The sequence below is a fragment of the Phyllostomus hastatus genome, unplaced genomic scaffold, assembly GCF_019186645.2.
Source record: "Phyllostomus hastatus isolate PE091 unplaced genomic scaffold, TTU_PhHast_1.1 phas_contig_150, whole genome shotgun sequence".
NCBI lineage: Eukaryota > Metazoa > Chordata > Mammalia > Chiroptera > Phyllostomidae > Phyllostomus > Phyllostomus hastatus.
The window spans coordinates 6,675,489-6,699,979 of NW_025333611.1; the positions used below are offsets into that span (position 1 = coordinate 6,675,489).

At 48.6% G+C, this 24,491-nt stretch overlaps 1 protein-coding gene across 2 annotated transcripts in view; it reads right to left on the reverse strand.

Moving 5' to 3' along the window:
- Positions 1 to 24,491, reverse strand: part of DOCK2 (dedicator of cytokinesis 2) — a 354,825-nt gene that overhangs the window by 220,571 nt on the left and 109,763 nt on the right. The gene's annotated exons all lie outside the window — the stretch shown is intronic.

Sequence of the window (24,491 nt, forward strand, 5' to 3'; positions counted from 1 at the left end):
TCTGAAAGTCATCTGCTTTACAGGTTAGCCCCACCAGCACCCCCACTAGACACAGCCTCTTGCCGGTGACAGCCAGCAAGATTTGAGCTAAGGAAGCCATGAATAATGGGGCCTGTTTTCCGGGAAGTACTTGTGTCTTTTTGTTAACCATGATTTCTCAGAAACGTCTGGCTCCTCTGTTTTGAGATGAAATAATTTTTCTTCTTTGTAATTGGAGCTGTGAAATTATATTAGTCTGTGAAGCCTCAGGAAGCAGCTACATCGTGGCTTGATTGTCAAGCAAACAAACAGAAGTGATTTGGAAGATAAATATTGCAGAGCCTTAGATCAATCCTAATGGGCAGAGACAATGAGTATTAGAGACCTGTAAGCCCAGCCTGAGGACCCAGCGCCTGACAAAGGCTGGGACATCTGCCATCCAGTGCCAAATTGTAATTCAGACCAGGCACTTAGGAACCCGCAGAGCTACTCAACTCCCTATTTTCCTGGAAAAGAGTCTTCTTTTTGTCAAAGCGACTGCAGGGAGGAAAATGCAGTGTTTCCGGGCTCCTCCGGTTTCTCGTCTTGGAGGGAGTTATGTCCCGTGGTAGAAGGCTCCTAGCTCCCTCGAAACACGACGTGCTTTTGCAACCATTTCATGACCTCACTGCCTCCTCCCCAATATCAGCCCCACAGTAGGAACGACACAGGGACCCTCCGTCTACTGTGGAAAACCGCCTTGAGGTGGGCGAGGCTAAACATGCACCCGTGACCACAACCACAGCTGCAGCCACAGCTCTGAGAGGGAGGCACCCCAGGGGCTCCCCGGCTCCGCACAGGGCGCCCCTTCTCCTTTGCTCCCTGTCAGGGTGAAGACCCCCAGTCACACAGCCAACCAGGCAAATTGGACGCCTCCTACTTCTCTCCCCAACACCCACTCCACCGTGAAGTCCTAGCCACCCTGCCCCCAAGCCTGCCTCTTCCGCCTTCTGCAACCAGTCTCCCAAACTGAGCTCCCCGCTTCCAGCCTCAGGGCCAGAAGGACCACAGGGGCCCCTCCTGGAAGTTTGTCAGGCATTTGCTATTGCTCTGAGGATGAGTTTGGTAAATTCCTTGTGACCACGCCCTTCACATTCTGCAGCCGCCACCTCCTGAGCTGCCCAGCCAAGGTCCCCGTAATGCTCTTATCCCACCCACCCTCCACCTGGATTTTAACCCAGCTGCACCTCTCATAGGACAGTATTCCTGAACCCTCGACTCCCACTCGGGTGGCCCTGTTCTGCGCTCCTGCAGTGCCCACGCTATACGTCTGTCTGTCTCACCATTGGTCACACTCTGTGGTCACTGTCTGCAACAGAACAAGGAGTGAGACTCTTGTCATCATCCTAGACACAAAGCTAAGGCCTGAAGCTAAAAACAAAAGGTGCAATTGCTCCACGTTCTAAATTCCAATTGTTTCCAGAAGCTGGGGTACTCCATCCCCACTCAAGGTTCTCTGAGAGGTACTGGCTCAGTACCAGCCCTACGCCAATCTGCATGCACCCCATCCCAGACCTGGGAGGGTCAGCGGGGCCTTTGCAGGTAATGCAAGGGGAAGCCATACAGAGAAGCCACCTCCCTGAGGCTGACGCGGGGGTAGGAGAACCAAACGAACCGCTCATAACATACATGAAGATGAGACCGGCACCTTATATCCCTGCGTGGGAAATGTTGGCTGATCTACAATCCCAGGCTCCTCCTGGTAGCACCTGCAGAGTGAAGAGACCTGAGAACATTATGGAGCCCCTCTCTTACCCTGGGGAGGAGGGCTAAACACAGCCACACCTTCAGTGTGCTCACCCCCTTTCTAAGCCTGCCTGCGGCAGCCTTTACTTAGAGTTTCACTCCACTCAGAGCCAGCCCCGCACTGTCACCAGCACGGGTTAAGCCACTCTTCAATCCCGTTCGATTTTTCACAGGCTTGAAGGTGAAACTCACCGCTCTGGACAAGTTCCTACCGACTGAAAGGCGAATTCAGCTCAGCTCAACCCTCTTGGGGGTGGCGAGGAACACACGGCCATGAAGGATCACCCCGCCCTCGCCCCGGGCCCTTGCACAAATAGGGAATACCCGTTATTGAAACCCCAAGTTCTCCTGGGTGAGATCTGAGCAGAGCAGACCCAGCTCTGCTCGGCTGCTGTGCTTCCACTTGACTTGGGGAGCATCTGCAGAGGTCAGAGGCCACTCGGTTCGATCGGCTAGACCCGCAGGAGGACCTGGGCAGACGCCGCGCCGGTCTGACAGACAGGAGCTCCTTCTCACGGCCTCCCTCCTCCCGCCAGCGTGTCAGGAAGAAAAGTGATTCCACCCCACCAGGCAATCAATAACTATCCACCAGCTCTGTATTCCAGAGCAGGTTACAAGCCTTTTACAACTCTACCAGCGTTCCTGCTTGGCGCACGCTTCGTAATTCACGCCCTGGCCGCCCGGAACACACGCCTGATTACAATATCCAGAACCATCGCTCACTCCCCACCGCCGTGATGTGCATCCTCACTTTTATGAACCTGAGGGCCAAATGTATATATCTCCCCAGCTACACGAGCACCGCCTGTTGAGAGATTTCAGAGCTCAGAGACAGTAAACATCCTCTTCAGGTTCCTTCAAGGGGTGGAATCCTTAAGAAGAAACGCACTGCCAGGACTTGATTGTAGATGCCCACTTAAGCCAAGCTCTTGCTTTACCATATGTTTGTTATACTGAACTCGAAACACACTATTGTACTGAACCTGTAAGTAAATGGCCCTGTAATAAGTTGGTGTTTGCCACTCAGAAGCACAGTGACAGCAGATACAGTAAATTGATGGGTAAGTGCTGGAATCTTTAAGAAGATGTATGTTGATGTCTAAAAATGTCACATTGATTATAAATGTAATTTGTAAGCTCTGATAGTCTATACGCGATATATTTATACCCATGAATAGTTACTGCAACAGGCACTGTTCTCACGGACATTATATACTAGTAGGGTATCAGAAATAATTTAAGAAGATATTCATTGTCTTGGTTTGGACTCTGCAGAAGCAAGCTCTAGGAAGAGGTCCTGGTGAAGGTGACTGGCTTATTAGGAGGCGTTTCAGAAACCAAACTGGAAGAGGAAAAAGGGGAAGAGGTCCAGGCAGGGGGGCAAAAGCAGGCAAGTCTCACATGGGTGGGGAGGTGGCTGGGAGACAGTCCACACTATAGGAGCAAAGCAGCTGGAAGACTAGAACCTGGACATGCGTAGTCCCAGGAACTGCGGGTGCTCTCGGCACAGAGGCAAAGCTGACCCCACAGCCTGGGGCAGCCCTAGGAGGCTGGTGCTGCTGGCTGCTAGGAGAGAAAGCCCCCCTGGAGCTGTGCACAAAAATGACTGTGGGCCCCAGGAGACAGGGACAGGTCCCTGAGAGCTGATGCTACAATGATGAGTACTGGCAGCTGCCAGAGAAATAATTCGTGGGGTAGCATGAGACCCATTCTGGGGGTGGGCAGGGCAGACCACGCACGAGGGCAGTGGAGAAGGTCTCCCTGAGGCGGAGACACTCAGGCTGAGGGTGGGAAGAGAACTGCCCACAGAGATCTCAGGGCCAAGCGTTTGGAGCAGAGGAAATGACCTGCAAAGGGCCTGGGGTGGAAATCTGCTTCACAGGCGGGAGGGACCACGGGGCACGAGGGAGGCTGGATTACAGGAAATGGGGAGCATGACTTGAGACAATGAACTTGGAGAGCTTGGCTGGGGCCAGGTCTCCTCGGGCCCCATGGCCCATGGTGCGGTGTTTGATTACTGGATGGAGATAAATTTGGGTGCTTATTTTTTTTGTATTTTTAATACGGAGTTGCAGGAGGGCCTAGAAGGAGAAGCAAGAGGACACCAAGGAGGCTTTTTTGTAGGGGGAAAAGAAGAGGTACAGTATTTATTGGGACCCCCATTCTCTACCAGGCATTCTCTGTATGAAGAAGTATCTTACCTAAGATCACACAGCTAGTACGTGGCAGAGGGGGGATTTAAACCCAGGAAATGGGATTCCAGAGTCCACGTTCACATGCACTAGGCTACCCTGCCTCCCTACTGCAACAGTGTGTAGCAGGAGAGACAGACAGACGTGGACAGATGTGGGATACAGTCTGGGGGCAGTGCTGACACGTCTTGCTGCTGGATGAGACGTGTCACGCAGGTGTATGTGCATATGCTCCGTGAGCATTGGAGTGATAGACTAACAGATTCCTTTTAAGGCTTATGAAGTCAGGATCTAATCATGAAGATCACTGCACGGCCTCAACTAGCAAGTACTGAAGGGCTCTCATCCACGCTTCTCTCACGACGGGGTGGCTGCACAGGTGGTCTACCTGCCATCACACCTTCCGAAGCCATTCGGGCGGAACTGGTGAGCTGCCAGCTGCCCGCACCTGCAGGGAGGGGCCCCTTCACACTTCCCAAGGTCATTCCCCTGACTGTGCTGCCACTGCCTCTTCCTGGCCGGTGCTCTCAGGAAACCACAGTCCAGCTCTGTAAAAAGTACTTTTAGGAAAATAAAGGTGCAGGTATGGCCAACTGAGTCATGAACCCAAGCTTGATGTGTTCCCTGATGCTCAGAATGATTGCATTCCCAATGTCGTATCAGATGAGTGTCACTTGGCCTGTTGGCACGCTGTGGCCCCCCGCCCCCAACGCTGGCTCACAGACAGAAGAGCAAATGGGGCTGAACCAAGCAGCCTCTGTACTGGATAATCTGGGCAGTCTTAAGGAAAGGATTCCCATCAGAGCAACGTACTGCATTTCAAATTCACGCCACAGGAGAAAGGACTCACGGGAGCTTTTTGACTGCAAAGAGCTGTGTCTTACAGCCCTTGCCCCCATTTGGTTCCAAGTCAATGACACTGGGATTCAAAGCAGTTAGCACACCTGTTATAACAGTCCGGCTGCCCTCAGCCCTCCAGGGCTTATCAACGCTCCCACCCCCTCTCTTCTGTGCCCGCCCCGCTACACCGAATCCCTTAATCCTCTCACCCCATCCCCCGTCTCCTCATGCAGTTGCCTGGCTCCATGATTTTCAATCTTCACTTAAGCAGAAACTCTTTCACCTTTTAGCCTTTCTGAGCTAGTCCACGGTCTCACGCGTATGTGAGTTTTCACATTAGTAGGAGTCATTATAACAGATATACTTCTAGTAAAGGACCGAAACCATTTGTCTAGAAAGCCATCGGAAGCGAAAGGAAGGGAGAGAGTGGGATATTGAGAGAGATGCAAATATGTCAAATTCCTGGCATCACCTTGGGAATGTATTAAATCCTTATCAAAAACTGTTCTGTGTATTGCGTCGTCCCCACTTGACAGATGAGGAAACAGGAGCCCCAAGAGCTTGCCCAGGGTCACAGCGTGACCTGGTGAACCAGTGTGACCACAAGAGGCAAGATTACTACACAGGGCTGTCTGACTCCAATGCCCACGTGAGTGCATCTTCATTCACAGGCTCGGGGGTGCAGACAATGATTCCTAACCCCTGGACTCTGCGAGCCTGAAGCAGCCAGCCTTGGAATCTGCTAGCTCCCTTACGCTGGACTTAGGCAGAAATTTAAGACTCTGGTTGGTTGGTGTGTTTAATGGTTGGCTATTCCATATCTTTTAGTAAGGGTTACAGTCCCAGGGGAATAACAAATAAACAAACAAAAACCCCGATCCTAGAATTAAACAATAATGAGCAATTATCAACTCAGTGATTTGGTCTTCAGACCACTTGCTCATTTCTTTCATGGTTTAATTTCAACCAACCATTTATTCAGCAACAGTTGGCTGAACTTCCTCGTGTCACTGCAGTTGACCAGAAACAGCAATCAAGACCCACAGCCATCAAACCTTCCACCACCTCTTCCGCAGCAGACAGTGAGAGCCTGGGGGTGCGGGAGCGGGGGTTATCTGATCTCAGTCAGGTCAGTCACACCACAGGATAAGTGTTAGATGGATCGGTGTTTGCTGGTCTGAGAGAGTTAGCCCTGTCTGTGTGTACTTGGGGCAACGCAGAATTAAACTCTATTTACTGTTGAGTTGCTTCAGAATTTATTCTTCTGTCCTGTCCTTGAAGAAACAAGAATTACGAGGTCTGTCCAGAAGGGATCCAGCCATGTAATATGAAAAACAGAGGTATTTATTGAAGAAGATACAAGATATAAGGAATATTATACATAGGACAGTGACGCCTCAGTCCCCTTCAAAGTAGGGATCTTGGAACCTCACACAGTTCTCCCAATCACCATCAGCTGTCCTGTCGTATTTTCCTGAATCTCATCAATGGTCTGAAATCTCTTCCCTTTCAAAGGTGATTTTAGTTTTGGGAAAAGCCAAGAGTCACAGGGCGCCAAATCTGGGCAGTAGGGGGACTGAGTCACCTGGGTGATTTGATGTTTTGCAAAAAAACTCTGTGTGAGACATGATGTATAATTGGGCACACTGTTATGATGAAGCTGCCAATCACCAGTTGCCCTTAGCTGTGGCCTTCTGAATCATCCCAGTAGTTTCCACAGGGCAATGTTCAAGCTTCATGCAAAATTTGATGCAGATTCATTGCTCTATAGGCTCAGTCATTTTGAATGTGACGGCTACACAGTACACATGCTCACTCAACAGAGTCTACTGCCCCCACTGACTAGTACAGTGAAGTCACCATTGTTCACGCATACGTATTCCAGTCCACTCTCCTCAGCTGCCAGGTCACACAAACCATTCTCACTATATTAACAATGGTTGGATTTTTTGGGACAGATCTCGTAATTGTTTCTTCCCCTTCCCCCTTCCCCTGAGCACCCTGCTGGCAATATCTTACCATTTTTGGCTTTACCCTAAATATAGGCAACTTTGAATTGGGGGCCTGGAGACGTAGTTCTGAATGCCAGCCTTGCTACTGACAGGCTGTGTGACATCATATGGGTCATTTTACCTCCTTTTCCCCCCCAAAAAATGGGGATTAAAATGTCTTTTTCATAAGAGGATTCATATAAAGCATCATACAAATTCAGCTGTGGTTATCATGTGCAGTATGGTATGGGATCTACGCTATCTCTATGAAGTTTCTGAGTGCAAACCAGAGCGTGCGGAAACTTCAGTTTCCTTTAGCTGTAGCTGACGCGTCCACTTGACAAAACACCTGGTCCGGGCATGCAGAAATGAACTGGACGCGAAGCTATTATCTGCATCACTCCGAGGAAGCGCGCTTTGTGCGAAACACCAAACTCAGAGAATTGAGTTTCAAGAGGCAGGTATAAATTGAAATAATTGGTATATATGCCTCAGATTCCCACGTTTGCTTTGTATGTGGATAGACTAAAGGAGAGCTCAGGCAAGCATTCTCTGAACATCCTTTTACATTTCTGTTTGAAACTCAGAATAATAATGCCACTTACCGGCAATCCTCAAGCTGCACTTTAGCAATCCTATAGCGCTGCCGTCGCAAAACTCAGAAACACCGAGAAGAACACAAAAACCAACAGCAATGTTTCGGATCCTTATGAGCAGCTGGTATCCCATTTCTGGGGCAAGTACACATTACAAGCCTCTTCTTTATATTTTAAGGCTAACAGAGGGGCCCTTCGTTTCAGAGAATTAAATGAGAAAATTCTCCTGGATTCCAGCATTAGCCAAATGGAATGGTCGTGTAATTGTTTCAAATCACCCTTCTCTTCCTTCCCTGTAACGGCTCCCAGGGAGAAGAGGCTGGGGCCCCTCTCTTGTACAGCTCCACACATTTAAAATCGACTGTTGTTTGCGACAAAGGGAAAATAGGGACGTGTGCTCTATCTCAAACCAGCTGAAGAACTGGAAACACACTTCAAAGACTCAGGAAAAAAAAATAATTGCCATCCCCTCTCCTTTAAATACTAATGGAAATGGGGAGAATGTCTCTTTCTGGCCTGGTTTTCCCTTCTAAAAGGGCTCCTCCGCTGGAAAGGTGGAGGGTGGAGATAGCCCCGAAGCAGCAGGAACTGTGCTTTCTTTCCCCATGCCGGCGACAGAGCCAGCAGAGCCCTCCCCTGAAGGGCCATAGCGAGAGTGATTTCAGAAATGAATCACACACTTAGGCCCGCTATTTAAATGAAAGGATCAAAGAGATTCTGTTTGGCCTCCAAAGCTAATGAAGAGGAAACTGGGCAAAGTATGAGAAGGGAGGAAATAAAGAGGATAAATATCAGTCAGTGACCTGTAATGAGCTTTCCCGCAAAGAGAGGACAATATATGGTCCTTGCCCTTGGGCAGTCCAAGTGCAATAAAGTAAAGAACAAGTTAACTGAGGGAACAGTATAAAAAACACATACAATGCAGTACACACTGCGTCTGCAAATGTCTTCAGTCCCTGCTGATGAATCTCAGATGGTACTTTTATGAAATTGACATTAATATTTTATTTGGGGCATGATGTACTGGTATATTTATGATTGGTTGCGTGTATTTCTTCATGTACGACCTTAGCTCCAGAAAGAATTAGAGAAGAAAGAAGGTGGCATGCCAATCTGAAAGTTAGTGTGAGGGGTCCTGATGCCCGTGAAATGTGGCTCCTCACCTTCCATGACAGACGGGTCCGGGCAACAAAGGAAATCATTAAGGGTTAAGGTCGAAAAGAACCAGTTACTTTTGAGAAACAGCTTTCTGTGGCGTGACATTCTTCAAGAAATGTTTCATGTTATGTTCTAGTGTTAACGTTCTCCATGAAGTTTAGTAGTGATTAGCTGCTTTTGACATTAAATTGTGGCATTTTAGGCCTGAGAAGACCCTACGACCACTGATGGTTTGACTGTTGGGTGGGTGTGTGAAACGGGAAAACAGTACATGGGGGGGAGCTCGTGACTGTGTGCCTGTCCTTACATGCCACCTTCATTTCTTTTAAGTGAGGAACCATGTGTCCAGTGCCTAGCCAACGTCCAGCTTCATGTATGCCATGGTGGGGGGGGGGGGGCGGGGTACCACAAGGCCTCTTGGTAAGAAGCTAGAAGAATCCCCTGGTGAGTGGAATGAGGAAACCCAGACTCGTGGTTGAACAAACGGCTGGATGGCGGAACGATTAACAGCCAGCTAATGAGTCACAAGCTCCCGTCCTCCCTTCAGCTGGAGACGCCTGAGAGCTGATGGTTTAAACCGCCATCGTCAGGAAGGCGGATTACAGAAACCAGTTACATCCTGACGCATCCAAGATGGAGGTGAAACTAACCAGAGAACGACCGCATTTTAGCACGTTGCACACTAAGCAATGCACCTGGAAGTCTCATGAATATTCCATTGAGCTCCTCCCCTGGGACCCTGCCTAAAATTCTGGCCTGCAGAAGATAGATAAAACCCTCAGGACAAAGGACACCAGCATGCACTCTTCTCTGAGCATGCCTGCACCCCGCTTTCCTCCGGCGTGAACTGGGCCTCTTCTGACCTAAGATCTAAGGGTCCTGATAAGACCTGCGCCCAGGGGAGCAATGGACAGTGGCAGCTCATCCCAGGCTTACCCCCTTCCCGTGCTTCACTGTCCCAAGCTTTCATAGGCTCACTCTCATTTTCTTCAAAATTTTCCTGCACGAGTCAGGAACCTGGAGTTGGCCTGACCCGCAAAAGGCCTCAGACTGGGCCAGGTCAGGGCCAGCCCCTGGTGTGGAAACAGCCTGGTAACTACAGGACCAGGACGTAGGTGGTGAAGTTCAAGAGCAGGGACCCGATTCCAAGGCCTTGCTGGTTAATTGGAAGTGAAAAATGAGTCACAAGAAGAGTTGAAGGCTAGTTCCAAGTGACTGGCAGAAAAATAATGGAAGAGGAGAAGATTTTCATGAGTGCAATGAATACAATTTTGGAAATGTTGAGTTTGACATTCGAACGCGGATGTCAAAGGGACAGCTGGCTAAATGTGTCTGAAAATGATCTAGTAAAAAAGGTTAAGCATGAATTCAGCTCTCTGAAAGACACATTAAACATGGATGCCTCCCACAAAGAATTTCTAATGGGCAATTACAGTGCATTTAGCAGAGAGAGAGTGGCTTATTAAAGTTTATTTGGTGCTGATCACAAGGAGCATGATGAAGTGAAAAGAAGAAACAACAGAAGACAAGGAAGACAAGGAGGAGGAGAAAGTGAAGAAGGAGAAGGAAAACCAGGGAGTTCTGGGGTCTGAATGGGGGCTGACGGGAGACGGGAACAGTTCGGGTCTGGGACATGGGAGCTCAAAGGGGCCTGGGAACTCGAGGGACTGTCACTTGAAATTTTTAGATCATCATAAGGACAAGATTTAGATAGAGCTCAATGATGGTTAAGCAACCAGAACCGCCCAGGTGATCTAACTGATAAGTTTGCCCACTGGGTCACTTTACCAAACAGAGCCTCTTCAGTGGGAGCTGGGGGCAGGGTTTTCCAGGAATGACAGCCAGGGACTGTGAGCACCTACATCGCAGCTGGCCTTTGAAGCTGGGATGGATGGTAGCTAAAGCCTGACCTTGTGCCTCCAGGAGTCTCCTGCCTCCAGGAGTCTCCTGCTAGAGCATCCCCCACAGCCCACCAGCCCAAGACAAGGAGGGAGGAGTGGAAAGAAATGGTGGCATGAAGGAGGCTCCACTCTCACTCATTGGATGCACTTAGTAAGTAAGCAGGCCACACGGCAAGTGTACAGGGTCAGTGACGAGTCCAGGGTGGATGTTGAGAGCAGCAATCTCAGTGACTGTCCTTGTGACCTCAGGGCAGTCACTCAGTCTCCTTATATCTTTGTTCCTCTGTCTGTGCAATGGAGACGGTAAGAGCACCTCCCCTCTCAAGCTGGTGAGAATGAGGTAAGACAATACATGTTAAACACTCAGAGCAGCATACCTGGCCCATGCTAAGTACTAGGAAAGTGTAAGTTATTATTATTATTTTTTAAAAATATCCATATGTAACTTTCTGGGCAATGGAAATCAGCTCCATCACAACATGTGTGGTGGTTGCATGGGTGTACACCTGTGTAAAAAATTCACTGAGCTGTGCACGTAAGGTGTGCACATGTCACTACAGGTAACTTCCACCCACATTAAAAATATGTATTGCGATCAGGTAGGTATTATCGTTTTCCCTGTTGAACAAGAGAGCACAGCGAGGCTTGGGGAAATCAGGCAGATAAGCGCTGGGTCTCACACTCAGGTATTTAGACACTGTATGCTCTCACAGACTGGGCTGGGCTCCTGTGTCCTGGGAGCCTTGGGCCTCGACAGGACTTAAGGCAGCAGTAGCCCAAGGATGCGGTCCCCGAGTCTACTTGGAGAAGCTCCTGCCTGAAGAGAGAGCAGCTCTTCCCTCCTGTCGCCCAGCCTTTCTCCCACTTCTCACCCTCTTCTCATCTCGGCTCAGTTCCACGGTCTCAGCGACTCTTAAAACTGAAACTCCTGCCACGCAACACCCTGGCTCGAGACAAAGTGCACACCTCCCAGCAGGGACACACCCAGCCGAGGACCGGCGGAGATTAAGGACTGAAGGGAACACACCCCAAGCTCTGCAAATTCCCCAGAAGCCCAAGACGCCCTACTACGCACTGAGGTGTACCCCCTCCAAGTACGCACCCAGCTCTTACTGAGAGACAAACAGCACCATCCAGAGAAGGGTGAGTGATCATAATTTAAGAGGTGCTGTAGAAATTAATTTTGCATGCCTCTTCCATTAGCAGCGTACCCGAATTAACTTTAACATGCAAGTTATCCTGCTACCCTCTTTGATACTAAAAAAGAATAGATCAGCCCTGGCTGGCGTAGCTCAGTGGATTGAGCACGGGCTGCAAACCAAAGCATCGCAGGTTCGATTCCCCGTCAGGGTACATGCCTGGGTTGCAGGCCCCCGCCCCCGGCAACTGCACATTGGTGTTTCTCTCTCTCTCTCTCTCTCTTTCTCTCTCTCTTTCTCCCTCCCTTCCCTCTCTAAAAATAAATAACATAAAAATATTTTTAAAAAGGATGTATTGCCATGAACCTTCCCAGCCCTGAACTTAGCACTGCAGGCTCTTTCTTAGCCATCACAGAAGCGGCATTGTTTCTTGGCGTCTCAGCATTCTACCTAGCAGCGTGCGGTTCCACCTGCCACTCTGGAAAACCTCTGCTGACGCAGAAGCCCGTTCTTCAAACATCTGGCTCTGACTGCCCCTCAGTAACCAGGAGTTGACTCTGCCTTCCCTGTGTGGGGGTGTTTTCCAGACTCCTCTGCATGTGAAGGAGCATTCTAGGAAAAGAAAAACACACACGATGGCCGACAGCATGGGGAGACACAGACGGGATGTGGGCGATGCTGACGGCAGGGTCCCCGGGCGACTAAGTTACAGGGAAGCAGGAACTTTACTCCGGGAAACAGTATGAGATGATTAGTGTTCAAGACGGTGGGAAAATCACCCAAACAGTGTAACTGAGTCCATCGTTCCCTCCGTGGGCTCACCTGATAAGTGTAAATTACAGGAAGAAGAAAGTTACCCATCTAGACCCCCATTTGCTGAGTAACTGTCATATTCTCCTTCCTTGCATTTCATACATCCCAATCTTTCAAATGTGCTAGTGGGAAAAAGTTCGATCAATTGCATTTTGCCACCTTTTCCTTCCATTCACACTCTCTCAACAAATAGCAAGATAATCAGAAATTAAGGTACTTCTTGGAAGGGGAGCACCAGACAAGAAGAAGCTCTAAAATAAAGCATTAAGTCCCTGAAACATAAAAAAATCAGGTTCCGTTCTCAATACAGGCAATGGCCTACAGTTTATCTTCGAAAATATACAGAAAAGTACTTACATACAAAACTAAATTGGCAACCAGTCCATCTGTTCAGCTGGCAGAAAAGTTACCAGTAATGAAGTACTTGTCGATATTGCCGAGTGCGTCTCTGGGATACAGATAGTTTTTATATTTTCCTCTTAGATCTAATAATTGTTTTCCTGGCCGCTACCTAACAGAGGCATGACAAGAATAAGAATGAAACCAGGACGCGGCCACATCTGTCCTCGCAGGGCTTGGGCTTTCAAAAGGGCAGAATCAAATGTTTTCGCAGCTTTAGTTAACCGTTATTTTGGCCAATGTGAAACCTACCATGGACTCCTCATCATTTACAGCCTGCACTATGGTTTACTTGATGTTTTCTCATCAAGTAGAGTCATTCTAATCTGCTTACATTTCTTTTAAATGAAAAATTGTAACAGAAAAACATGCTACTTCAAAGGAAAAAAACCTGTATTCTTGTCGTAGATGGAACATCAGGGTAACAGTCAATACTATGGTAAGTGTAACAATCTATGCTGTGAAAACAAAACCCTTTTATTAAATTCTAAGAAGAGCTTAAGCCTGAGGTTTGTTCCCTCTTTGTTATCAAAGGGCATTGGTAGAGAAAGATTAAAGACAGAATAGACAAGGTAAACAATCTTTGCATGAAAAAAAGAAAGGGATTTGGAAGAAAATAAATGATCTTCCCCTTCTATGATACGGTGCTTTGTCTACACAAACCTAAATTATTTTTCATGCCGAGGGAAATAATTTTGCGTGTGGTGGTGCACAGTCACACTTTGAGAAATACGAGTTAAAAGAAAGAAATCAAAACTGGGATTCCTGGCTTCTTGGTTCTGCAACCAACTCGTGTGCCCTTGGGCAAGTCCTGTCCAGCCTTCGGATCGGTTTTCTTGACTGTAAAATGAGGTTGGATTAGGCGGTCTCTCCAAGGATTCACTCAGCTCTCTGTGTTCGTGTTTTGTGAAGCCTCGAAGCATGTTCCAGAATATCTCCTCATCATCTAAAGCATGTGGTTATTAATTCCATTTACCCTGTTATCTGAAAAATCTTACCAGGAGGAAATAGCAAAGATTTGAAAAGATCAGCTACTTCGGGGCAAAAGAACCTTTTGAAGCTGTTGTGTTGGAAAAAAAAATCAATAAAATCGATTGCAATCCGGGCACACACAGAAGCTAACTGTCCAGGATGCATGCCCGTGCATCCCTCGGCCGTGAAAGCCAGTGGGCAAAGCACTGCCTTGAAATTGGCCTTGCAAACCGCCTGATCATTTGCCTGGGTCAAGTGGCAGTTTACACCAGGTGAGTGGTAGAGGGTGCTGATGCAAGCCATCAGTCTTCTCTCCCCTTGCTATGAGATAAATAGACTAAGGGGTAAGAAGAAAACACCCAGGCCAGTGGTTAAAAACTAGCTGAGTAACTGTAAGCTCCCTTATTTGCAAGATCTGGTGTAGTTAAGACAATTTCTCCACCTCTAAAAGAATGACACCAAACTATAGGGTTTCTATAAAAAATTATAGGCAGTAACTATTATCATAATTAGGGTAGCATATATGTATATACTCTTACAGTTTTTTCCCTCTATATTAGTATTCTGAAAGAGCCCATTTAGGCAACTCTATTTTTAATGCTCTACATTGGCTCCAACTCTGAACTGATGATGATGAAAATGAATATAATAACTATCAGTATATAATTTGTGAAAATAATAATTATATTAATTTTAAGCCACCACCTACGGAACATGTTTTTCACCATCCAGGGACCATGCTAAGTATTATTTCACTTAATATTCTCCCCAACCCTATTATTATCCCCTTTCTGCAGATAAAGAACAGGAGAAGCGGTGAAATGACATGACTTTTCCAAAGTCACTGCTGGCTGCATTTTGTGGGACAAAATGAATAAACCCCAGAGTGTGTCTCCAGAACTGAAGGAGTCTCTGGTAAAAAGGTCATCCAAGAAACTCTCTTTATACATTTGAGGTCAAAGTCAAGATCATGGAGGGGAAAAAAAAAACCCCAAAGGTTACCAAAATCTAGTGTAATAAAATGAGAAAAAAAGAATGAATATCCACAGTCCTGAAGCTCTCTCGTGTTTCTTGTGTTTTTTTAAATCGTATATTAGATATTATAAAAACAAGAAGAAAAATCTAAAAATCATCCAGCCCTCTCAAAGTCCTAAGGCACTTTGCTTATATTTCTGTGTAACATTCATCCTGCATTTTAATAAAGAGTGCCTCATTTTGCAAATGAAGGCAAGCTCCTTGAGGATTTCATCGTACTTTTGCCGACTTCTTATTTCCTCCACAAATGCTCAGTGCTGTGTTTCGAGCAGGGGACCAACAGACATTCATGAACGGAACACCTGTTCTAAATGTCATCCCTCCTCGTTAGAAAGGCGGCCCCGTCTCCCCTGCACAGAGCTTGAGACGGCAGAGAGGCAGTTAAAGACACAAAGATACGGGTCTCGAGGAGAAAGCGAAGACACACGACAGCTGAGGTTTGGGGACTGTGAGCATCAGGACAGCACCAAGCCACCAGCAGGGATGCGCGCTCCCAGGCAAACGGGGACACAGACACGCTGGAGTAGAGCTGACACCTAGAGCCCTGAGTGGTTGTCGAGGGAACTGAATTTGCTCCGGGGCAGACTCCACCTGTCTCTGTGGCCTTGACCTCTGGCCCTCGGGCGCACAGAAGCAAGTGCAGCAGCCGCAGCCACCCAGCAGTGCATTCTGGGGACCAATCAGGAAAGAGAAACGGCAGAGAGCTTCCCAGTGTTCTCCCCGAGGTCGGCAAGAGAGGGAAGGGGAGTAGGTGGTCAGAGCTAGGCCTGGGCGCAAAACGCTGCTGGAAGACTGGCCACAGTCTGGATGTCACAGGTGCTCCCTGTCCCTGGAGCAAGGGCAGGAAAGCTGTCTCTCCACCCCACCCCACCAACCCCAGGGGCTGCCTCTTGATGCTTGTGGCCATATGTCTCAAGGTGAACTTGGAAGCATGAACTATGTATCTTACGCTCAGAGAATTATTTTATCCTTTCCCTTTGAACCGCAGAAGCAGCGACTCTGCTGCACGCCGACAGCATTTCTCGGCATCTATCAAGATTTGCAGCTCGCTGTGGGCCCCTGAAAGGCCACAGCTTTTCCTGGAGGCGACTGGGGCCTGCTTGCTCTCTTGGCACAGGCCCTGAGCAGACAGCCGAGTGCTGTAGTGAACCTCTTGCTACCTGGGCTGTGATTGATTTTAAAATCTACGGTTGCTACCACAGGGGAGCCCGGAATCCCTACAAGCCAAACCAAACTAAGCCAAGCGTCTCGCTACAGATGGGTCCCAGAAAGTTGGGGGTATGGGCAGGGGCAAGCCTGAAGGTAAGCAGTTTCTTGAGACCCACAGAATCATTTGCATGAGCAGAGAAATCCACCTGCAAGGGCAGTTCTATCGTCCTGACTATCGCCCCCTTTCCAGGGGCCCGAAAGACTGCTGGAGCCCCAGGTACGATGCCCAAAACACAGACCCTGTTCCGACAAACCTCTCAATGAAACACTGTGGATTCAGCTGTGGCCTCTGTGGACAAGACACGACCCAGGACACATCTGAACACAATGAGTCCTTAGGTGTCTCCCAGGTCAGGCTGACCCTGGTGCTCTCCAAACTCCAGGATAGCAAAATGCAGTTTCAAGCAGTTTCAATTGTACTTGAAATTGCTACCTCTTTTTCTACGTTTATCTGGCAGTACAGATGTAATGACTATCAGAGCCAGAGACAGGGTCCTAGAACTCCAGCTCTCTGACAATAAACCTGAAGAGTGGAGCCCAGAGAGGTTAAGTGCTTTGTCTAAGGTCACACAGGTTGTTGGCACCTTTCCTGGATGAGGGTTTAACTCTTCTCCTTCTTAGCGTGGTGTCTTCTCCAATAGACTGTTATTTTCCTTTGTCCTTTAAACATTTACTGAGCACCTACTCAGTGCCAATTATTTGGAATACAGCGAAAATACTCTTTACCCGAAGTCGAGGATGCAGTGTTGGGCCAGCACAAGGGAAACCTGAGAGCTGCTTCAGAAGGGGCAGACCTCCCCAGACCCAGACTACGTGGATTCTCAGTGCATTCGTCTGGCTCCTAATGAACCAAATGCAGCCGGAGGGACGCACGACGTGGCCAGCAGCTGGCAGCGCCAGAGACCCAGAGGCACTCCGTTGGTGCCAACTTTTCACTCATCCTGGAGGGAGGGGGAGCTGACAGCACTCCCATCTGTTTGCGGAGCCTACAGAGGTTTCATGAGGGGAAGGTGTGCTAGGATAACCTGATGCACATTGAACACACACACACACACACACACACACACACACGTTTATTGCTGGGAAGGAGGGAGAGCGTGTGCTTAAATTTTAAAAATCGTAGCACGGCTGCCTCGGCGCCCCCTGGCTAACAGACCCAGCCGCAGCCAGAGCAAAGAGTGGCAGCTCCCTGGAGAAAATGGGCTCAGGCCGGTGGGCAAGAGCCAAATGCTTCTTAGCACAATAATGGCAGGGTTGGCTAATCCGAGGCCACCGAGGCCAAAGCCACGGTAATAGAGAAACACGCTTCCCCCAAATGAGATTAGACTGTGCCGCGTCCGAGGAAAAATAACACTCACCCTGGCGAGGTGCACCTGATTCTTAGATGACCCAGAAAGAAAATTGGTCGTCACTCTCTTGGAGAGCGAAAATGACATGGGATGAATTCCTGCAGCCCACACTCTCTCTCTACGGGGGGCCTGGAGCCATCGCCACTGCTGGCCCACATCCTGGGATCGGAGGGGACGGGCAGAGGGGAGAGAGCCTTGCTGACAACCGGTTGATACCTAATACTGGCAGCAGACTTAACAAGACAGTGAAAGCAAGGTGTAGTTTCTCAGGATGGAGGGAAGGCAATAGATTTAAAGAAGGGGCTGCATGAGGACGATGGGGGAGTGGGGTAGGTGACCCACTAGGGACAGTTGTGGGGGATGAAGTAAAAGAGAGAAGGGTGCACTGTGGGCACCGGCCTGGACTTCACCGCCTTCACAGCCGTGCAAAAGCCGCAGGTGCGGCCAATCCACACGCACGTCGCCCGTCACGACAGTGAGTGCCGGAACGCCCAGACCGTAAGGGCAGTGCAGACCTCAGAAGCCTGGGGTTGAGCCCCAGCTTTCGGCCTACGTCTCAGCTTCAGTTGTGAAATGGAGCTAATAATAGCACCTGTAAGCTAGGGTGGGTGCGAGGTTCCATGGGGAGAGTGATCTGCAGTTCTCAGCACGTGGAGGTCCACGAAGCCGCCATAACCCCTAATCCGAGCGCCTCACTTGAGAGACAAAAAAAGAAAATGAGATTTAGAGATTCATTTGCTTCCCAGTTGGAATAAACAGTAAAAGGCAGGGCTGAGATCTCCACCTCCTGAGTTCCAGTTCCACGTTCTGTTCCACTGTGGGATGGTGATGAATTACTAATAAAAGCTGTTGATGATGACCATGCCCCACTGATGGGCCCCTTCTGAGTACCAGGCCCCACTACGCCTCACGTGGGCCTTCCCCCGTTTCCTGCTCACAGTCAACCAGCGAGGTACGCATTCTACGTTGTTCCAGCGACAGGTGAGGAACTGGAGGCTCCTGGGTGAAGTGTCCTGGGTAAGGCCACCAAATCAGGACCTGATCGAGCCCTTGTTCCGGACAACTGTCCCGTGCTGTGCCTACTTCAGAAATGGGACATCGCTCCTCAGGTCATTTTCGCCTCTTTAGCTCAAGCCACAGTTAGGGCCTCATTCGCCTTTGGTTAATGGCCTTCCCTCTTTGCTCCAGCGTCTGGTCCCACTTGGGCGGTACCGCAGAGAATGTCCACACGCAGACATAGCCCCTTGCCATCAAGGATGACGGTTCAGTTGTGAAAACACGTCCCTCCCCTAGTAGATCACGCCTGTCCAGCTCCGTCAGAGAGGACCCATGGTCTGCTGTATGCTGCATCCATTGCATAAGAAGAAGCAAAATTGTGTGTGTGTGTGTGTGTGTGTGTGTGTGAGAGAGAGAGAGAGAGAGAGAGAGAGAGAGAGAGAGAGAGAGGAGGAAGAAGGCAGAGTGGAAGTCCTGGGCAAGCACTGGGGGAGCTGGGTGAGATTCACGTACAACAGCAAAGAAACCATGAGCAGAGAGGAAGCTGGTTTGCCTCCTGAGACTATGGATTCCGGTAAGCTTCCCTAATGTCAAATTACGTAGACCCAAACGTCCCTAAATGGGAAAGTGGGGAAATCAGTTGTAGCCCATCTATAAGACAGAGACCAATGAAGTCTTTAAAAATAGCACGGGAAAATGTTCCCAGTAATTCTCCGTGAACAATGCAGATTACAGACCTGGGGAAACATTACGACAATTGTATAAAATATTATAATACACAACAGAGGAAGAATAAACAATGGCTACCTCTAAATCCTAAGACCATGGGTGCTTTTCTATGGTATTTCCTAATGTTCTATAAAAACTGGCAAGGTTTGATAACTCTAATTTCTATAAATGGTAAACAGCATTTTCCCCAACCCTGGACCAGTGTTCCCAGGAGCATGCCTGGCAGAGCTTATGGTGTGGGGCTGAGGCCGCCATTAGCAAGGGGGCGTGTCAGGCAAAGGTGAAGCCCAAGTTCTCTGGAGACTTGAACAGCAGGAGTCTGCAGTGAGACACGCTCCACCTCTGACACGCCGAGGGCTCCCGAGACTTTTCCAGAGAAGGCCGTTCCTCCATCAACCTGTTCCCCACATTCCAGAGCACTGTTCTCCCTGAATTCTGGTCATAGTCGCTGTTTAAGGGGTACTTGTAAATAAACTTGTAAATAGATTTGTAAGTCATAAATTTCCACCAGAGGCCACTGCAGCAAGCCCTGGGCTCTGACCCGCCACCTTCCCATAGTCCCACGGCACAGACTCCGCCCCCCTCCCTGTCACTCCCCACCCCACGCTGAGTGCCCGGGACTCACTGCCACTCTCGTCTGAGAAATACTTGTCTCTGTCAAAGGTGGGGGAGTGAATGACTGACCAAATGACACTGCGTCTTAGGGGAAAATGAAAAGAGTCACACTTCTTTGTGAAGTGAACTGAGTTCTCACATGTCTCATGGGCAAGTGGAAAATTTGCTGGGAAGAGTTATCTGAAGGTACCATTAGAAATACATATTTAGTAAGGTCATCGCTGAATCAGATGGCCCTGCACCTTCTTCCCTATTACCTCAATGCCTCTGTGGGACCAAGTGTGAGGACCTGCGGGGTACGTGTTCTTCCCCCCCACCTGCAAGCTCCCCGAGGGGGCAGGAACCTTCCCTCCAGGGGCCGCATGCACAGCCACTGGGAGAGTGAGTGCACCCTGGAACCAGAGAGGCCCCAGCTGGATTCCGGGCCCGGCATGCCGTTCGGCACAGGCCCGGTGGCAGGCTTCTCAACCTCCCTAACCTTCGGTCTCCTCGCCTGTCAGGTGGGGAGAGTAATACCCCACTTTGCAGGGGTGTCATGACAAAGGAATGAAATAGTAGTGAAAAGCTTAGCATAGCACAAGCACAAAACAAACGTTCAAGAAGTGGTGGCCGTAAAATTATGCATTATTATGTTCCCGTCATATTCCCCATAGCACAGTGCTGATATATTTTTTAGATATTTATTTCTCAATAAATATCACTTAAATGGAAATGGCTCTGTAGCTGGTTTTCAATTGAACCCTGTTGTGGTCTTAAGGAAACTTCCTTCAGTGCTAGGAAGACATTGTGGGTGAAATGTCAGCAAGGTAAAACTTAAACAGATCAACATAGAAGTCTCGGAACATTCTAAAACCTGCCTCACTGGAATTCAAACCACCCGTGACTATACTTTCACAATGAAAACAAACAAAGAATTTGGAGTGAACGTGTGACCTTTTAAAGATTTACATAAACCCCCTCATTACGCGTGCTTCCACTTACGCAAAGAACCGTTCTCGAACTGGAAGAGAACCCCGGGGAGCACGGGCAGAGTGGGGTGAGGGTGGCCCGAAGTGGCTGTTCTCCAGCCTCAATGAGGCAAATGGCTTTTAAAACAACTGAGAAGGAGCTGTCTTGGACTGCCGTTAAAGACGGACCTCGGGTCCTTCCCCCCGCCCAGTTACATTGTGCTCGACAAAGTCATGAAAAGCTGCTGGCCTAAGTATTTTTGGAGGCTCCGAAGGGATTCTTTTCTTTGATTGTATGCCTTTTTTTTTTAACTTCAGAAAAAAAAAAAGGACACTTTCATAAATCTCTCTTGGATTTGTTCTGCAGCTTATTAAATCACTGTCTTCTCCAATTCTGGATCTGAAGGTTTCCTTTTGAGATTGAATTCTGTGATCGGTCACATTGAAAAGGGGAGAGATGTGAAGGCCAGCCCCTTCTCAGATGTCGGGAGTGCTGAGGGGATGTTTTGGGACTGGACGCGGCTTTGGAGCACTGTAGTTGGGAGGACCGAACCCCTCTCTGAAGACCTTTGATGCCTCTAAATGCTCTGACAAGGACAAAGGTAGGTGCTCAAAACTCAGCGGCTCTTTGCCGAGGAAACAGATGGGCTCTAACACGTAACCTCTCCCAGGATTCCGAGCCCGGCTCGGTGGCCGTGAGGTCAGCAGGCAAGTCCTCTTCGTCTGTTTAACGTTCTGTAAAATAAAGTCTCATTTCCTGTCCCCAGCTCAGGTGAATATTGAGAAGTGTTGAGGGGAGGATCTGGGAGGAGAACAAGGTCTGGGGCACTAAATGGCATTAGAAAGTTCCAGCAATATTACTGTGAATCAGAGAATGACTTTTGAAATCACAGATGAGCACAGTTGGCAGAGCTGCAGAGAAATCCTGTGATTTTGCCATTATTCTACGCAGGCTGAGTGGCTTGTCCAAGACCACGCAGCCGTGCAGTGAGTGAGAGCGTGCACGTGAGTGGTCAGCACGGGGCCCGGTGCCTGATCAGTGCTCAGCGAGCCTCAGCTGCTGTTTCCGGGGCTGAGACCGCTGCTCGCCAGGTCTCCTGCCTCTCAGCTCGGCCGTCGTTTCATCAGAGACACCGGGGAGCGACAGGAAGCTTGCTTTATGGGCCCGAGCAGTTTTGTGCTGTAAGGGAAATCATCCTTCAAGGAAACCTGTCTGAGTTCTCTCGTGCCTGAGAAGGTCCCAGCCTGGAGAAGGGCTGCATCTCGGTACATTATCCCTAGGATGCTAACATGACACAGGAGCGTAATTTGGGCGGGGGGAGGGCTGCCTTGGGACAGAGATGTCATCCCTTTTTCTCGACCTTACAGTCCCCTCAGCTCTCAACTGGCAACAGCACAGAGGAACTGCATGCCCACTGGAGGCCAGGGACTGGACCCCTGCCCTCAAGTCCCCAGGGAAAAGCAATGTCCTGGAGATGCAGAGACACTGGCACGGAGGAAAGAGACACTGCTCCATTCTTGAAACTGGGAACGTCGTACGGCCGAGTGGCAGAAAAGACAAAATCAGGTTCCTACCTCACACCACGTATGTGTTACATAAACATAAGCTCTGTACATGGATTTACCACTTGTGTGTTAAAAATTAAAGTATAAAATTCTTAGTAAAAGTAGAAATGAAAGTCTTTTAGGCTTTGGGATTGAGAAAGATTTCTTAAACAAGACACAAAAGATTTGACTAGGAAAATGATTCATAAATCTGTGTTAAAAATAGGAACTTCTGTCAGAAAAAAATACATCTTAAGTAGATGAAAAGATGTGTACAAACTGGGAGAAGACATTTGTAATGCATAAAATCAGCAAAAGATGAGTATGAAGAACATTTCAAATATCCTGGGTCTCAAAGGTAGGAATGATTAGCTAGTGTGTCTGAGGGGTGAGGAAATGGAATGGGGAGGCAGTGGAAGGGATTTCAGGCATTCTTTGCAAAGACAAGAGTTGCGGAAGGGGGGTGTGTGGTGCCAGGACAGATGAGAAGCCAACCCCAAAGCTGGAGCACGTTCTGGGGGGAAGGGAGTTTGTTCCCTTACTGCCCTGTCCTTCAGAACAGTCTAGCGCTGGCCTGACGTGGACACCCCGGGTCCCAAGCAGCCTGCTCGCAGGGCTACTCGCTGCAGGGAAGCTGTGCTCTGTAAAGCTGCAGCGACATATCAGCCACTGGCCTCAAGAGTCCCATCCCCTGCCCTGACAAAGGTCCCAGCACTTAGAACAAGCATGGGGAGTGAGGAATGGAAGGAGAAAATCCTTCAGAAGGAGTGGCGAGGCACTAACATGGCGAAGGAAGCACTTCCAACAGGAGAATAGACACTATCTTCTTTCTCCTCATTATGAGAACAAAGCATGGTGAGCATGGTACACTGGAAAGAAGATGGGTTTTGTTATTCAGATGACTTGTATTCTGCATCTAGCTCTAACATTCACTACCTGTGAGTGACAGAGGGTGCTGCTCATCAAATATTCCATGTGTGTCCCTTCACTCCCCAGACTCCCTTGCAGCTAGGTTAGACAGATGTGATGGGTTCTGGCCAATGGAGTGTGGATGGAGTGGTGGGTGTCACTCTCAGCCTGAGGTGGTTAAGAGCAGTTGTGCTTCCTCCCTTCCCCTCTTCCCTGCATCAGGGAGGTCATGGGTACCAGATGGCATAGCTTCCGGATAGACAAATAGTATATGACTTTCACTGGACTTTACACAAGAGAGAAATAAACTTTCACACTGTTAAACCATTGAGAATTAGGGACTGATTTGTACCCCAAACATCACACAGCCCAATGCACTAGTACCTGAATACATTGCATAATCTCTGGTCTCACTGGGGTGAAAGTTACTTGACCCTCTGGGCACTAGTTTCCCCATCTATCAGACGGAAATATTAATACCTATGTAACTGAGCTGTCATTAGAATTTAACACATTTGTCCATACAGCACCTACAGAGTTGACATTTAATAAATATAAGTCTCTCCCTTTAAGATCTTGATGTCATTATTATTCTTGTGGTTATTATTGTGATACACGAGATGCCTCTAATTAATCAGGCACTTTGAAAGTTCTTTTACATACATTATCCCATTATTGTAGCTAAAGAAACCAAGGCTCCAAGAGGTTATTTGTTTAAAAGAACACAGCTAGTAAGTGATGAAGCCAGGAGTGTAAGCATAGCCTAGATCAAAAGTCTGTGTTCTAACGGCAACGATCCTACTCACATTTCTCCAAGGCGGAACCCTGGAGGGCCAGAGATGTTACATAAGCTCTCCACGCAAAGTAATAACTGGTGGGGTCAGCAGGCTTTTCTCTATTCCCAGCCCCACGCCGAGCTGCTGTGATGACTAGAAGAGAGAAACCCCCTGTGGCTCTGGACCCTTCCCCCGCAGCTGCCCAGCCCACTGCTGCGGAACTGAGGTCCCCGCAGCTCCGGATACTGCGGGCAACAGATGAGAAGGGGAGAAAGAAGGAAACTGCATCTTGATAAAAGGAAAAGGATATGCTTTATGCTTACAGAACAGCTCAATAAAGTTTCCAAAGGGAAACCCAGACACTGAAAATAAACATTGGAAGAGTTTCCAAATCTCTGCCAGGTCCCTGTCTCTGTCTCTGTCTCTTTGTCTCTGTCTCTCCCTATCTCTCTCTCCCTCCCTCCCTCCCTCTCTCTCCCTCTCCCTCTCTGTTTGTTTGGAAAGTTGAGAAAAGCGAGCAATGTGGATCCTAAAGCAGTTTACACTGAACCAGATGGCGCGTCTGATTAGCATCAGACTAAAAAGACACATTACTTAGAGATTAGGTTCTCAGAGG